Source organism: Dama dama, chromosome 6 (assembly GCF_033118175.1).
Source record: "Dama dama isolate Ldn47 chromosome 6, ASM3311817v1, whole genome shotgun sequence".
Lineage (NCBI taxonomy): Eukaryota > Metazoa > Chordata > Mammalia > Artiodactyla > Cervidae > Dama > Dama dama.
In genome coordinates, this window is record NC_083686.1 from 44,097,208 (window position 1) to 44,112,725 (window position 15,518).

Here is a 15,518-nt window from a genome sequence, read left to right on the forward strand (position 1 = left end):
GATTTAATTAGATAACAAACCGTCACAGAAGTGTGGGAGGCAAAATTCCCCCTCTGTCCTCTTGGAGTTTTTCAGCTAGGTCTGAAAATTAAACTGACATAAAACAGATTAACAAGAGAAAGCATATACATTTCTATAAGGTTTACGTAACACAGGAGCCCTTATAATGTCATGAAGACCCAAAGAAGTGACAAAACGTAAATGCTTTTATACCAGGTTGAAGAAAGAGAGGCAGGCAATTGTGGGAATGTAACTAAAATATACAGGGAGGCTGAAGGAAGATTGAAAAAGATAAGAAGATAGGAATTATTTTAGCAAGGTCTGTTTGTACGGAATTCTCTTGGCTTTGACACCCCATGGAAGAATGTTCTTTTCTCCTGGTGTAGGGAGGGCATCTTTCAGATAGGAGTGTTTTTTAAAATTAATTAATTAATTTTAGGCTGTGTGGTGTGTGGCCACTCTGTAGCTGCAGCACACAGGCGTCTCATTGCAGTGGCTTCTCTTGTTGCGGAGCTCGGGCACGGTAGTTGTGATACACCAGCTTAGTTGCCCTAAAGCATGTGGGATCTTCTGGGATCAGGGATAAAACCCTTGTGCCCTGCATTGACAGGCGGATTCTTACCACTAGACCACCAGGGAAGTCCCTACATGGGAGGTTTTGATATTCTATATTCAGGAAGAAAAGGGGAGCTTAGAATGCCCTTCTTACCATTGTTTTTAAAGTCTTTAGTTCTAAATAATTCTTATGTCAAAGTGGCATATTTGGGGGTGGAATATTCTGTCACCTATCATAGACCATAAAGCTTTTTCAGGGCTTAAATTAGACAATGCACATAAAACTAATAGATCAGTGCCCAGCTGAATAGCACTCAGTAAATGGTAGTTAACAACTACCATTTTGCTGTTACTAATTATAATAAAAACAAATAATCATGTGCTATTGACAGATACGTGCTCTTCAAATTAACTTTTTTAAAGTGTGCTTATAATGCTGTGTTGTTAATGACAGTGGTTGGTTGGTTCATTGCTAGGTTTATAGTCTGAACCTAAAACGCTTATTCACAGAAATGTGCTGTGATGCTGCTGCAGGAGTTGTGTGTGATTCTGTTTGTTGGCAGTTGAAGTGCATTTTGTTACACAAGCCTGTGTCAAGCGGAAAGCAGAGATTTTCATTATTTTGGGAAAGTGATTTACAAGTGTTTAACAGTTCTTACAGCAGGCTCAGGGGTGTATTCTCATTCCCATATTATTTTTTTAAAATTATTTCTTGGAGAAATCTCACGAGATATCCTGTTAGTTTCAGGGTGTTGATGACCCAACAGCAGCTGCTCTAAATTTTGTTGTCTTTTTTATATCATTCAAGACAAATGGCTTTCTGAAGCTGTTTAGGGCATGCATTCCTAATCTGCCTATAAATCTTGATGTGCTAGGTACTGGCGCAATTGCCTAGTTGATCCCTTGGGAAGTCTGAAGTGAAAGCGTTGATTAGGTTCTTTTGGGCTGAGAGCCCTATTCAGCTATTTAGCTGGCAGGAAAGTCTTCGTTTTTTCATTAGAGAAACTAGTGGCAGGAGAGTCTTACCTCGAGCCGTTTGTTGCTCTTCGCATGGTCACAAGCACTGATTACTGTCTACTCAGAGTGTCTGTTGGTGAGTCATTCTGGAAGCAAAGGACAGCACTTGAATCTGTATTTGTTTCGAATGTTTTAAATGGGTATCTCTGTCAATACTTAGATCAAGCTCACGAGGTTTTCTGTGTGTTTGCTGGGATAAATCATTCTGTGATACACTCCTCGAATTCAGAGTGGACTATTCAATAATCTGATTTGAAAATGTCACAGGAAATTTTGTGGATGTTTTCGTATTGACAAATGTCAATTTAATAGACACATGCCGTGTACTTTGTACTCAACCTGTGCTGTGGGAACTTGATGGACTGCAAGAATTATGGCCATAGTAAGTGCCATGTACTCAAAGGTCCTATGAAAAAAAGCATCAGAAATACAATGATATGAAGGATGTGGTTTTCTTTGTAAATATTATATCTGTTTTATTATTTATGGACTATAAAAGGAAGGTAAGCTCCATTAACCCAGTGACCTTTATTTTTTCCCAAGCAGGATAATTGCATTCTAATGGAAACATAGGAACAGTGGGGTATGGTAAATACAGCTCCCTGTGCAAGCAGGGCAGCTCACATTAACCTCTGAAAGTGAGTTATGAGTTTCAGCATAAATTTATAAGCAACTCAAATTCTTTACCAAACAAAACAGAAAAATTCTGCCAATGTGTTAGCATAGGGAAAATCTAATAATATTCCTGGTGTTAATCTGATATCTTCTTTAAGTGTATTCTGTTCTCTTTAAAGTGATAGTCATCAGTTTGATTCAAGACTGAACTTACAGCCTTACAGTAAGTATCACAGCGTCATATCTCGAGTTGTGATGTGCCCTTACTTGGGAGTGCCATGAACATCTTTTGTGAAAACCACAAAAATTTAGGGCTCCTATTCTGGCCATGCCTCACAGACTTTCTGTATTTCTTTTTTACATCTGATCATGTCTTCTGAATCTTAAGAGACTTAACTTTGAGAACTTCCTGGGATCCAGCCACAAGAAGGATGGAGTCTCCATTCTGCTTTTGGGTCCTTGGTGCTCTGGGGTCACAGAGAGATTCCAGAGGAGGATGTCAAATGGTTCTCAGATGCTAATTCATGCATTATTGATATTCTCTGCTAGTTCTTCACCTGCCAGAGAGCAGATGAGAAAGATATGGACAATGTATGTTTTTCAGAAGGCTGAATTTATTCAAAATTTAGTAAACAAGATACTCTGTATTTTAGACTTCTTTCTGTCTTTCTTTCTCTTTTGTGCTTAAGTATCGTTTATTTCATGAAATAATGTTGACAATCCTAGTCAGTTGTTTTAATGTTCTTACGTGACATACACAAGAAAAACAGAGGTTGCCAGCTATATATCATATTCTCCCATTGCCAAATCCTTTTTTTTAAAAAAAAATGAACTGATCTGGGAAATCCCCAAATCCAGAAACTAATGTACTTTGCGAAACTCTTTTGCCTGTATGAGGACTCAGAACCCAGTGTTGGGAAATGTCTCAAAGTTAAGTCTCTTAAGATTCAGAGGACATTTGTGTTAAGTATATTACTTGCAGTAATATTTAATTCATTTAATTCTTACAATAACTCTATTTGCTGCTATCCTTGTTCCCTCTCACAGATTAAGGGGAAAAAGCTAAAAGATCATTAAGAAATTGTTTCAGGGCCTGAGTCTATTGAGCTGTAGGATTCACGCCCAGAGTCCTTAATGACTGTGATGTCTGTTAAGTGACGCTGTGAAAGATACAGATCTCTCATGAAGTTTAAGAGACTGCCCTGCAAGCTTGGAGAGACAGTTGTTAAACCTCCTGATTTCCAAGATAGTTAAAAAAGCCTTGTTATTTGTTTGTGCCAAGATTTACTATATAGTGGTCCGTCTCATAATATACCAGAATATTTGTACAAACCTACGCTTGTGGCCTGACTCACCATCTTAATCACAGACTTGTACACTCTGTGCCATCTGTCTGGTTGAATTGTAGGCAGAAATGTTCACTCACTATTGTATATACTTCCAATTTTCCATAATTAGAGGTGGCCCTGGGAACTGAACAGTAAGCAATTGGCACTCCTAGGACACCTGACATTTGGTAGCCAAGCTCCTCTTCTGAGCAGTCAGAGAGACCTGAGCGGTGGAAGCTCATCTCAGGAAGTAAGTGTGTTCCAGAAGTCAGTGACTGCCGTGTATTTGGGGAAAGAGATCCACGCAGGTGTATCTAGTCCCATGCGGGAGCTCTCCTCTCTCCGGGCAGTGGGGTTGTCTCAATGGTGTTTGCCTTTGAGGGAAAACCAATGTTGTGCTGGAGACTGGGAGGCAACAGGAAGCTTGAAAGTCCTAAAACTGAATGGGTGGTTGTCAGCAGGATCTGATGTGGTGCCTAAAACTGAATGGGTGGTTGTCAGCAGGATCTGATGTGGTGCCTAAGAAAGTTGCAGTGGACATTTCAATCTCACAATTTTCTTTTACTGGTTTTATTTGTTTGTTCAGAAGTCAATACATCAAAACCATTTCAGGCTTATTGGCTCTAGAGTCCTAGAAAGGAAAGTTCTATTATTGAGATTGAGAAACAGAATATTCCTCCAGGAATGGCCATGAGGCCTCTTCAGCAGCATGCTTCTGATTATTCAGCCCAGGCCCAGGCTGTGCCAAAGCTTATCTCCAACAACCTTAAGAAACTGAGTGATTTTTCTGAGTATCTTACCCAGTTACTCACAGCACACTTAGAGTTTCTAGGTTCGTCTTTATTTCTAATTCACTAAGAACAATTCATTTAATATGACCAAATTATTCAAGGGGTCTGAAACTGCTTTAGTGTAGTGAATAGAATTTTACAATTAGAGAGAGCAAAGTTCTAATCCTGGCTCTGCCACTCACTTGCTGTGTGATTTTGGGGAAATGATTTAGCCTCTCTGAGCCTCAGAGGGCTCCTTTTTAAATTGGGGATGATAAGACCTGTCATCCAGAGTGGGTGCAAAGTGAATTACAGAAAGCAACTCAGGGTAGTTACTGAGCCCTTACTATATGACAGGTGCTGCTCCAGGCTTGTGAATACAGTGGTGAACTTGAACTTGCTTTCAAGGAGCTTGTGTTCAAAAGGGAAGGCCCAGCTAACACGTGATTATAATAAAGCAAGGTGCAGGCTAATATTGTGGTGCGAATCACGAGGGGCCTCAGGTACTCAGGGAAAATAAGTAACTCAGTTTAGGTCAGTGGAGCTCTGCCTTGACTGTTGATTAGGATCCCCTGGAGAGTTAAAAAATTACCAAATACCCCGGACACACCATTGACCAGTAACACCAAAATCTCTAGGCTTTAGCTTGGGGGCCAGTAATTTTTAAATCCTCTGGTGATTCTTATATGGAGCCTGGTTTAGGAAACACTGGTTTAGGCTGTGATCCTGTGAGGGTTATCAGAGGAAGCTGAATTCTTGAGTCTGAAGCCTCAGGATGATCCCCAGTTGGCCAAATGTAGAGGAGAGAACCAAGAGTGGGATGGGAGGGTTAAGCTGGTGCTGGAACTCAGGGGTCTTAAGTTACATTCTAAAGAAATGCCTTCTGTAAAGCAATTAGTGTTGGCTCAGGGCAGATCATCAGTAAATGACAGTGATGGCTATTAAGTTCTTAGAATCATTTGCATGTAGGATGGGAGGGACATTCTAACTATGTCTGCTCAAGGGTCTTAATGGAAAATTAATTTTCACATCATTTCAGTATCCCAGCCCCGTGAGTGGGAAGAAGAGGTCGCATTGTCTGGGTTACTGGTTTCATTCCATTCAAATTGTGCTTTCTTTGTCTAGTGAGTGACTAATTCCTCACTTGAGATTTTAATTGTGGTTAAGATACACTTAACACAAAACTTACCATTTTAACTATTTCTGAGTGTACAGTTCAGTGGCATTAAGTACAGTCACATTATTGTGTAACTATCACCACAAATCATCTGCAGAAACTTTTCATCATCCCAAAATGAAACTATGTACCCACTAAACAGGAATTCCCCATTTCTCTTTCCCCAGGCTCCTGGTAACTGCTAGTCTGCTTTCTGTCTCTGTAATTTGAGTATTCTAGGTACTTTATATAAGTAGAATCATTGTTATTAGTTGTTGTTTTGTGTCTGGCTTATTTCACGTAGCACCATATCCTCTTTAAAAGATATTTTCATAGGTCTTTTTCTTGGACCTTAAACTCTGACCTTTTAACAGCATAGGAATAGCTTCAACGTTAGGGAGTTCATAATATTTCAACACAGCATAATATGACAAAACAGTGTCCAGAGTGTGTGTAAAAGTCCTGCTGGGTCTCCATGACAAAGGTATGAGCATCCTGAATTATCAGCTGTGGTTTATATCTGTCTGCTTCCTCAGATGACTTAAAAGCAACAGAAGGAGAGCTCTTTTATGCACCTTTTTATAAGTCGTTATTCTATTTCTCTATCAATTTTATTTTTTGGCTCTAACTCATCACTGTAGGCTACTTATTCCTGAGTCAACTAATAGACAAATACAGTGGACTTTCACATGTCTGGGTTTCCCTTGCAGCTCAGCTGATAATAGAATCCGCCTGCATTGCAGGAGATCCTGGTTTGATCCCTGGGTTGGGAAGATCCCCTGGAGAAGGGAAAGGCTACCCACTCCAGTATTCTAGCCTGGAGAATTCTATGGACTGTATTCCATGGGGTCGCAAAGAGTCGGACACGACTGAACGACTTTCACTTCACTTCACATGTCTCTTTTCTTCAAGCTGAATGGTGTATACAAATAGGAAGCTATTTTTAAATAATCTCATTCTGTGTTTATATTAAAGCAAGAACAACTTGCATCTTCACCACCTTGTATTATTTTGTCCAGTTACATGACTGATCTTTTTCACAGTTTTCTCTGTCCTCCAAAAATTTTTATGAGTACTCAGAAGGATGGAAACCACTTGGCCAGTAGTCATATGAAAAATCATCATGACTCACCAGCAGCTTCATCTTCCAGAAGGAACCTGAATTCTTTCTTTTTTTCTTTACATTTCCCTTTCTTAAAATTTTATTTATTCAAAAGCACTTCTCAGGTCCCTAATGTATGTCAAGTAGCTCAGTGGTAAAGACCCCGCCTGCCAATGCAGGAGGTGCAGGAGACGGGTTCAGTCTCTGGGACAGGAAGATCCCCTGAAGGAGGAAATGGCAACCCAGTCCAGTATTCTTGCCTGGGAAATCCCATGGACAGAGGAGCCTGGTGGGCAGCAGTCCATGGGTTCACAAAGAACTGGGCATGGCTGAGTGACTGAGCATGCCTTGTATGTCAGGCACCATGTCAGAGCCCAGAACAAACAAAATAGATGGAGGGTCTGTTCTTGGAGAGTGTAGTGGGTTTGGTATCAGTTGTTGATTTGTATAGTTGTTGATTTCTGATTCACAATCATCTAGTGCTAAACGCACTAGTGGATCATGTATTCATACATGTTTCTTTCTTTCTTTCTTTTTGGTAACATGAGAGATAGAGCCACTTAAGGGGGTCTAGCTGACTGGCTGCCATGATGCCCCACAGGGTGGCAAAATTCCTGTCACCTGGTCTGATGTTAGATCTGTAGTTCTGGAACTTATATACCAGCGCCTCGTGAAAGACCTCTTGACATGAGAGGAGAGGACAGACTCATGTTAAGTTATGAGAGAATGGTAATCCAAATGTTGATTTATTAATTTTGATGGAGAATATCCGTTTCCAGCTACAAATTACTTGCTTTTATCATTTTATAAATCCTTCTTGCATCAGGGTAACTGAAGGGCTGAATTCGTAATCAAAGGGATACGAAGTAAAGACAAAATTGAAGTTATGTAGGTGATCTCAAGGGGTCTTTTATCCAGACCAAGGGGATGCCTGGTATAAATCCAAACCCCGTAGCCAAGAGCACATGGAAAGGGAACTGATTTGATCCCACCAGTCATGTCTGCCCAGTGATGGGGCCTTATCACACCCTCCTGTGTCTAGGCTGATTACTGGTCTGAATGACACATTCCCTCATCACATATGCTAACACCATCAAGACTGAGAGCTATAGTCAGATCATACTCCTAATTTAGCCTTTCCATCTCTTATCTTTGCATAACTCTGATCTCATCTGTAATAGGTTATGATTGCTGGCCAAACTCTCAGAGTTCTTTTGTTCCCATTTCCAATCAGATTGTTCTCTGCCTCCACCTATGACTGCATTTGAAGAAAGTCCTGTACTTCTTTAGGATGGAAACATTATCCTTACAAAATCCATGAGAGTTCTTGTGGTTTTTTTGGTTATGACTCTCTATTCCTTCATCCGTTTAATCCATTTCTACTATATTTGCCTATCAGCTAATTTTAAGGAAGTGCTTTGAACGGATTTAAGACCCAGGTTTTCAGAGAAAGAAAGTCTGGTTCTTCATACTGACCTAGACTCCAAGGGTTTAGTTTGAAAATATCAGTAACACTGATTTTTCACACTTTCATCACTTTCTCAAGGGTCCCATTTTACCCTGAGGCTGTGTCAGTTTCCTCCTCTGATGCTGCTTCTTTCACATGTGGGCCCTTTCTAAGTGGCAATGTCTTGACTGGGCCTACTTGAATTATAACCATCTTGAATTTATGTGCCATTTTTATGAGTCATTGAAATGTGATAAGATAAGAAGCCAGCTGCTTTATCCATACTAATTCTGAGCCTATATCCAGATGTCTTTATATTTTCAAAATATTGCTGTCTTAAATTTCATACTTTTATATCCTATTCCTGATAACTTTATATTGTGTTTCTTAGCTGCACAGAACTGAATTCCTTTCATTCATGAACTTCTAACAGTGACTTCACACCCTGGACTTCATTATCCGTTTGCCACCATCTTTGGTAAATACAGACTATAGAGTTTAACCCTTTATACTTTCTGCCTGGGATTCTGGTGTGTTAATATCATCTTTGTCATCACTTTTGATATTGCTTACCTCGGGAAAATCAATGTGCTGGCTAGTGGCATTTTCACTTCCCACTTTAGGACTTTTGGGTGTGATGCATTTTAAGAACTGTCCAGTATATTAATAATAGATGAGAGATGGCGTCATATGAGCACATGGGGCCTTGGTGATTAAGGTCCCTGGGGATTCAGAAGAGCAAATTATAAAGCACATTTTATGTCTTGGAAAGAGAGCAGATACTATAATGAATTTTTAAGTTAGCAATTTGTTTAGTCTCCGAGGCCCTGGCAGCTTGCTGAGGTTACAGGGGTAAAAAGTACCTGCAGAGAGGAATTTCTCAGTCAGAACCAACATTTAAAGTAGTGGTGTGTTAATGCTTAAAAAGAAATCCTGCATGCATTTTTTATAACTTCTAGCTTTTGCAGCTGGATCTGACGAATGATGCTCCAAGAAGTTGAGCCAGCTTGCCATTTTCCAGGCTCAAACTCCATTATTTATGTCTTTTCCAATAAAGCCTATGGCACATTCTTAAATTAAGACTTAGCTTTGCTAAAAGTACAGCCCAGTACCTGAATGGAGACTTGTAGCAAGTACAATTGGGCCTTCATTGTTTTTTCTTAACCCTGCTGTTCTTATCTAGGTATACTCAGTGATTTAACTTAATATCAAGTAACATTTTCAGAGATTCTGAGTTCATGGGGGTCTTTTGAAAAGCGAATTTTATGTGACTAGTGTTTGATTAAGTGTTGAAAGAAAACAGTTTCTATCACAATGTCAAGTGGAAATGTATCATTAAAAAATTGGATCAGAACTCAAAGATAAATTGAAGATTCCATGAATTTTTATGATATTAGCACAGAGGAACTTCATTTTAAAAAGAGAAACCATGTATTTTGGCAGTCTTCAGCAGTAGGCTAAAGAAGTTATGACCTAAATTTAAATGTAGTCCTGTAGACCATAGCTTTTTAAGGGGCCAAAATCCTGGAAGTAAGGAATACATAATCTACTCCCCTCTCTACCCCCATCAGAGCAGAAGCTATGGACCTTGACTCCTGGACAGGCTGACTAACTCCTGACACTTTGATATCTGAGCCCCATACAGGCCTTGATTGCAAATGTAGTCCTATCAGTGTTGTTGCCCAGGTTATGGCCATGGTTTTTTTCTCCTCAAATATCCCTCTGTATTTCAGGCATTCCCAAGGTGGTAGCTGCTGTGTTTATGAACTTAACCACTCAAATTCTCCTCCCGCCTGCTCACTAAGCCCCTTCTGCTTCCCTGGGAATGTGTCTGGGCACGGAGCTGTGTCAGGGACGAGTCTCTGAGTCTCCATGCAGGCCTGTTTCTCTGGTGGCTTTTGTGATTCTAATCACACTTAAAGGCCTGCCTCGGAGAACCCTGCCCCTCTGCCTGACTGTTAAGCTCAAGTGCCATTGTTCAGAACCCTGTCCACCTGTAGATGGCAGGAAGGAGGAAATTAATACACACCCCTGCCTAAGGCTTGCCATTCTAGCAAATCAGTTCAGTTTTGTTCAGTTACTCAATCATGTATAACTCTTTGCAACCCCATGGACTGCAGCCCACCAGGCTTCCCTGTCCATCACCAACTCCTGGAGCTTGCTCAAACTCATGTCCATCAAGTCAGTGATGCCATCCAACCAGCTCATCCTCTGTCACCCCCTTCTCCTCCTGCCCTCAGTCTTTCCCAGCATTGGGGTCTTTTCCAGTGAGTCATTTCTTCACATCAGGTGGCCAAAGTATTGGAGTTTCAGCTTTTAGCATCAGTCATTCCAATGAATATTCTGGACTGATTTCCTTTAGGATGGACTGGTTGGATCTCCTTGCAGTCCAAGGCACTCTCAAGAGTCTTCTCCAACACCACAGTTCAAAATCATCAATTCTTCGGTGCTCAGCTTTCTTCACTGTCCAACTCTCACATCCATACATGACCACTGGAAAAACCACAGGTTTGACTAGATGGACCTTTGTTGGCAAAATAATGTCTCTGCTTTTTATGTTGTCTAGGTTGGCCATAGCTTTTCTTCCAAGGAGCAAGCATCTTTTAATTTTATGGCTGCAGTCACCATCTGCAGTGATTTTAGAGCCCAAGAAAATAAAGTCTGTCACTGTTTCTATTGTTTCCCCATCTCTTTGCCATGAAATGATGGGACTGGATGCCATGATCTTAGTTTCTTGAATGTTGAGCTTTAAGCCAACTTTTTCACTCTCCTCTTTCACTTTCATCAAGAGGCTCTCTAGTTCCTCTTTGTTTTCTGCCATAAGGGTGGTGTTATCTGCATATCAGAGGTTATTGATATTTCTCCTGGCAATCTTAATTCCAGCTTGTACTTCATCCAGCCTGGCATTTCTCATGATGTACTCTGCAGATAAGTTAAACAAACAGGCTGACAATATACAGCCTTGACGTACTCCTTTCCCGCTTTGGAACCAGTCTGCTGTTCCGTGTAGATGCCAGGAGAGAAGAAATTCACACACCCCCGCCTAAGGCTTGCCATTCTAGCAGATGCTTGTAAGATTGAATGGCCTTTTTACTCTGTTCCCCACCCCCTTCCCCGTCTCTGATCCATAAAAGGACCTGGCATCCAGACCCCAACAAGGTGTTATTTGGAGACGTCAGTCTGCTGTCTCCTCAGTCAGCTGGCTTTCCGAGTCAAGCCGTGTTCCTTGCCTCAGCATCTCGTCCTCAGTTCCCTGGCTTGTCGTGTGGTGAGCAGAGCGAGGTTGGACTGGGCAACAGCTGATCCTGTACTACAGTCTTTCAGTCTGTTGTGGGGTGAGATGGGCATCTTCTCCAGGCCCTTCAGTTTCATGATTAAACCCTCTCTCCATCACTGTTCAGCCCAGAGCTTTGGGCAGTAAAGGGGAAAACCCCATCCTATTCTGTCTATCTCTCTATCTTCCCTCCTCTGGGCACCCTTGCTAACCCGGAAAAGAACTGCTTCTTCAGTCAAGAAACGATCTCCTTTGATTACTGACTCATGCTGATAGATTTCGGCAAGCATCACTAGGTCACCACTTCTGCAGACCACCATTTGGACATAGGACACCCAGCTGAAAATGCAGTTTTACTTGAAAACAGGAAATGAAGGAGCTTTGAAAATACACTAGTCAGTGCAGAAGTGAGTTTTCAGACAAGCTTAGAGGACAAGCAGGGTTCATTCAAGCAATGTTAATACCTGTTGATTGATCCTTGAGATTCTCTGCTGGCCATGATAAATAGTACTTGTTTATTTATCCCTCAGTCCTCTGTGCTAGATGCTATAAAAAGGATATAAATCCAAAATAAACTTCAGATGGAAGTTTAAACTTCATAAACTTCAAAATGGAACATTAAGTGTTTCTACCCTCAAGAAGTAACACCTAAAGATTATCATGTATAATTCTTTCATGTGTATGCTGTCTTTCAGTCTCTCTCTAAATGCATATGCATTCTATATGTTATATGATATTATCTTCCTTTTTTCTCCTTTATTGGTATATATAGATTACCTTATTTTTAATAGATACATTATATGATTATATTATGTAGAAAATTATAACTTTATCAACTAGCCATCCATTCATGGATGTTTGAATTATGAAATATTGTATTTGAAAACAAAGTAATGTATTATGAGATTATCTGTCTTTAGTAACCATTGAATGCTTGCCAGTGTCACAATGCATTTTTCAGCAGAATCAAGTCTGAATACTTTCTGTTCTGATGATTCTAATCTATGTTCACAGCAGGAAAGAACTTTGCAGAAGGATCTTGTTTGTGCTTATTCCTTCTAAGTAGATCATTTGTGTGTTTTAATTGTACATTTGCCAAATCCTTAGTGTTGCAGTGTGGTTGAGAGCATAAACTCATTTCAAAAGTATGTTTGGAATTTTGTAGTTTTACAGTTCACAGCAAGAACCAAACTGATTCAATACTTTCTAATAAATAATATCTTTAATCACTGTCCTACTTAAGCTGGTATGTAATCATTCTTTGTTGTAGGATAGAACCAGAACTGTGATTAATTAATTGTCTGATTCTTTCTGCTCTGTTGTGCCTTCGCTGTCCGCCCCTCCCTGTCTATAGACAGATGCAGGAGGCTCTCACCCCCTGGCTTCCTGCACAGGCCACCACCCTGCTAAGGTCAGCAGGAGAGGACTGTTGCCCCAGTGGCCCCGCGTTGTTCTGCTTGACCTGAACACCCCGCCTCTCCAAGAGCTCGTCAGAACTGATCCCGTCATGCTTCACACTCCACCAGAAGGCCACACGCCTCCAAGGCTTCCACAGGGTCTGTGCCCTCTGCCATCACTCATCACCTCCGCTCATCTGACCCAATTTCCTCTTCTTCTCCAACCTTCCAAAACTCTTGCCTGTGCCATTTGGAACTGATGGACTATCAGGGCAAACTGCTGCTCTGAATGCCCTCACCACCTGCCTGGCCTAATTTAAACCTGTGTGCTTCCTATGGACACCTCCTCACCTGCATTCTCTCCAGTGGAAGCAGCTTATTATCAATGTTGTGTTGTTCTTCTTCTTCTTATGTTGTTGTTATTATTAGTAATAGTTACAGTGCAAATACCACAGGCCCTGGAGCTTGGGGTGAGTGTCCTCCTAGCACCCCATTGCAGCTTTTGGACGACAGCTCTTCTTTCTTCCTTTAAACACTCAGCTCCTTTGAATTTTGTGCCTTCAGACTTTAGTGCCCACCTCTGTTGCTGTTACCGATGGTCCCTAGGTCCTCCCTATTCACTGCCCACAATGCTGTTTCATTGTCTTTTATCACTAGTCCCTAGTATTGTTCCAGGGGGTTTGCATCTGGTACCTTTCTTGTTTGATCCTGAATCGGTTCCCTCCCCTTCAGCCATTGCTACAGTCCTAACTTTAACCTTTCTGTTGCTAATAACTGGACTCCCTCCCAAATCTTTCCTGCAGGCATTCATCTCTTGACTACTTTCTTCTGTGCTTCCAACTTGCCTTTTCTAGTCATCACATTTTAGATCATCCAGACCCTTAATACACTGACCTTTTTGTCTCTTTGTTTTTCTTTTACTATCATGCTTTCTGCTCCTATTGTTTATTCCCTCCATATCCAGCTTAGATTCTTTGTTCTGTCACTGTGATCACTCCCCAGCAAATATCTGTACCCTCTCCTGTTTCCCTCCCTCTCTTAAACCTGAAACTAAATAATTAATGTGGAGAAAAAACACTCAAGCATGTTAGCCAGCTCCTCTTTAGATTCTTGGCCAGTGCACCATAACTCTACTCTATTTCCATGATATATTAGCTTTCCCCTTCCCTAAAATGACTGTTTCACTTGTTTTCCTCTCTCCTAAATTCTTCTCCCCATGTGCACTGATCAGATGATCTTGCCTTATATAAAGCAGGAACCCTCCCATCATTCTGTCATGATTCCATCAAACAACTTCTCTCTACCTGTAACCACAGTCTCTCTTTCACTTCTGTTTCTCTGGATGAAGCTCTCCTGAGTGTATGTTTTTATTTAAAAATTTTAAGTTGAATTGTAATTGGCTTACCATGTTATGTCAGTCTCAGGTATGCGCTGTGGTGTGTGATAAGTCTCTTCGATCATGTCTGACCCTGTATGACCCTGTGGACTGCAGCCCACCAGGTTTGTCTGTCCATGGGACTCTCCAGGCAAGAATACTGGGGTGGGTTGTCATGCTCTTCTCCAGGAAATCTTCCTGACCCAGGGATCAAACCCATGTCGCTTGTGTCTCCTGCATCGGCAGGCAGGTTCTTTACTACTAGTACCACCTGAGAAGCCCAGTTTCAGGTATACAATATAGTAATTCAATACTTTTATGCGTTACAAAATGATCACCACAATAAATCTAGCTACCCCCTGTCACTGTATAAAGTGATTATATTATTATTGGCTATATTCTGTATGCTAGACCAACCTGGGTGTATTGAACACCAACTTGCCCTTATGTCCTGGTTCTGTCGACCGAAAAAAACAAACAAAAAACCCAAAAATGCACAATGTGAGAGCTGTGAGTTTCGGCTTTATTATGGAACTTAAGGCTATATCCCAGGAGACAGCCCCTTAGATAGCTCTGAAGAACTGCTTCAGAGGGCTGGGGAGGAGCCCCTCAGGATATATATGAATTTTTTGGACTGAAGAATGCATGTAGTCAAGCATGCATCCTGGCAAAAGGTTACTGCTAGCCACAAATATCAGATATCTTAGTTAATGAATTTAGTGCTTTTCTATGTGTGGGAAATGCAAAATGTCATTTCAGTGGGATCACTGAAATTCTTCCTTAGACATACATTTTAACCATCTAGGGGTTCATATGTCCAAAACACAGAATGCCTCATCCTGAATTCCTTTCATGGTGACCTTGTAGGTCAGCGACTGCAGTGGCTAATACTGGATCCTTCTAGAACTGGAATGGTGGGTAGTACACTTTGCTCACAGTCCCTGTCCCCCCTCACGCCTGGGAACTGGGCTCCAGTGGTAAAGTGCCTTAATGACTAAGCACACAGACCCTGGAGTCAGACTTCATGAAATTTTGTCCCTGCTACCTTCTAGGGCATGAGCTTAGGAAAATCACATAACTTTCTCTGTGACTCAGCTGCCCCACTTGTAAAATGAGGTGTTAAAGTAATCTACTCTGCAGAGTTCTTATGCAGACAAAAGGAGTGAATTTAGTGATGTGCATAGGATGGGCTGAGTCTGCCTTAGCTCTTCTCTTTAGCACACGTATATACACTAGTAATTTCACGTTGAACAAACAGACCCTTCCCTTCTCTTCACATCTCCCCAGTCCCCCAACTCCCACTTTGGTTCTCTGCTCCTCCAAACCACAAAATTTCTTGATTCCACCTGCTTCTCTCTGTCAATCTTCTTGCTTTAGTCCAAAGCTTCTCTTGCCTGAATTGCTGCAGTGGGTTTTTGATATATTCATTGTTAATCAGATAATGTCACTGACTTTGAAAACCTCTCCCAGGAATAAAACCAA

At 41.1% G+C, this 15,518-nt stretch overlaps 1 long non-coding RNA gene across 1 annotated transcript in view; it reads left to right on the forward strand.

Moving 5' to 3' along the window:
- Window positions 1-434: 434 nt before the first annotated feature.
- LOC133058872 (uncharacterized) overlaps window positions 435-15,518 on the forward strand; it is a 100,117-nt gene continuing 85,033 nt past the window's right edge. Inside the window, exon 1 of the long non-coding RNA XR_009693412.1 lies at window positions 435-2,410. This is a non-coding gene — a long non-coding RNA (uncharacterized LOC133058872). The remainder of the gene's footprint in view (window positions 2,411-15,518) is intronic.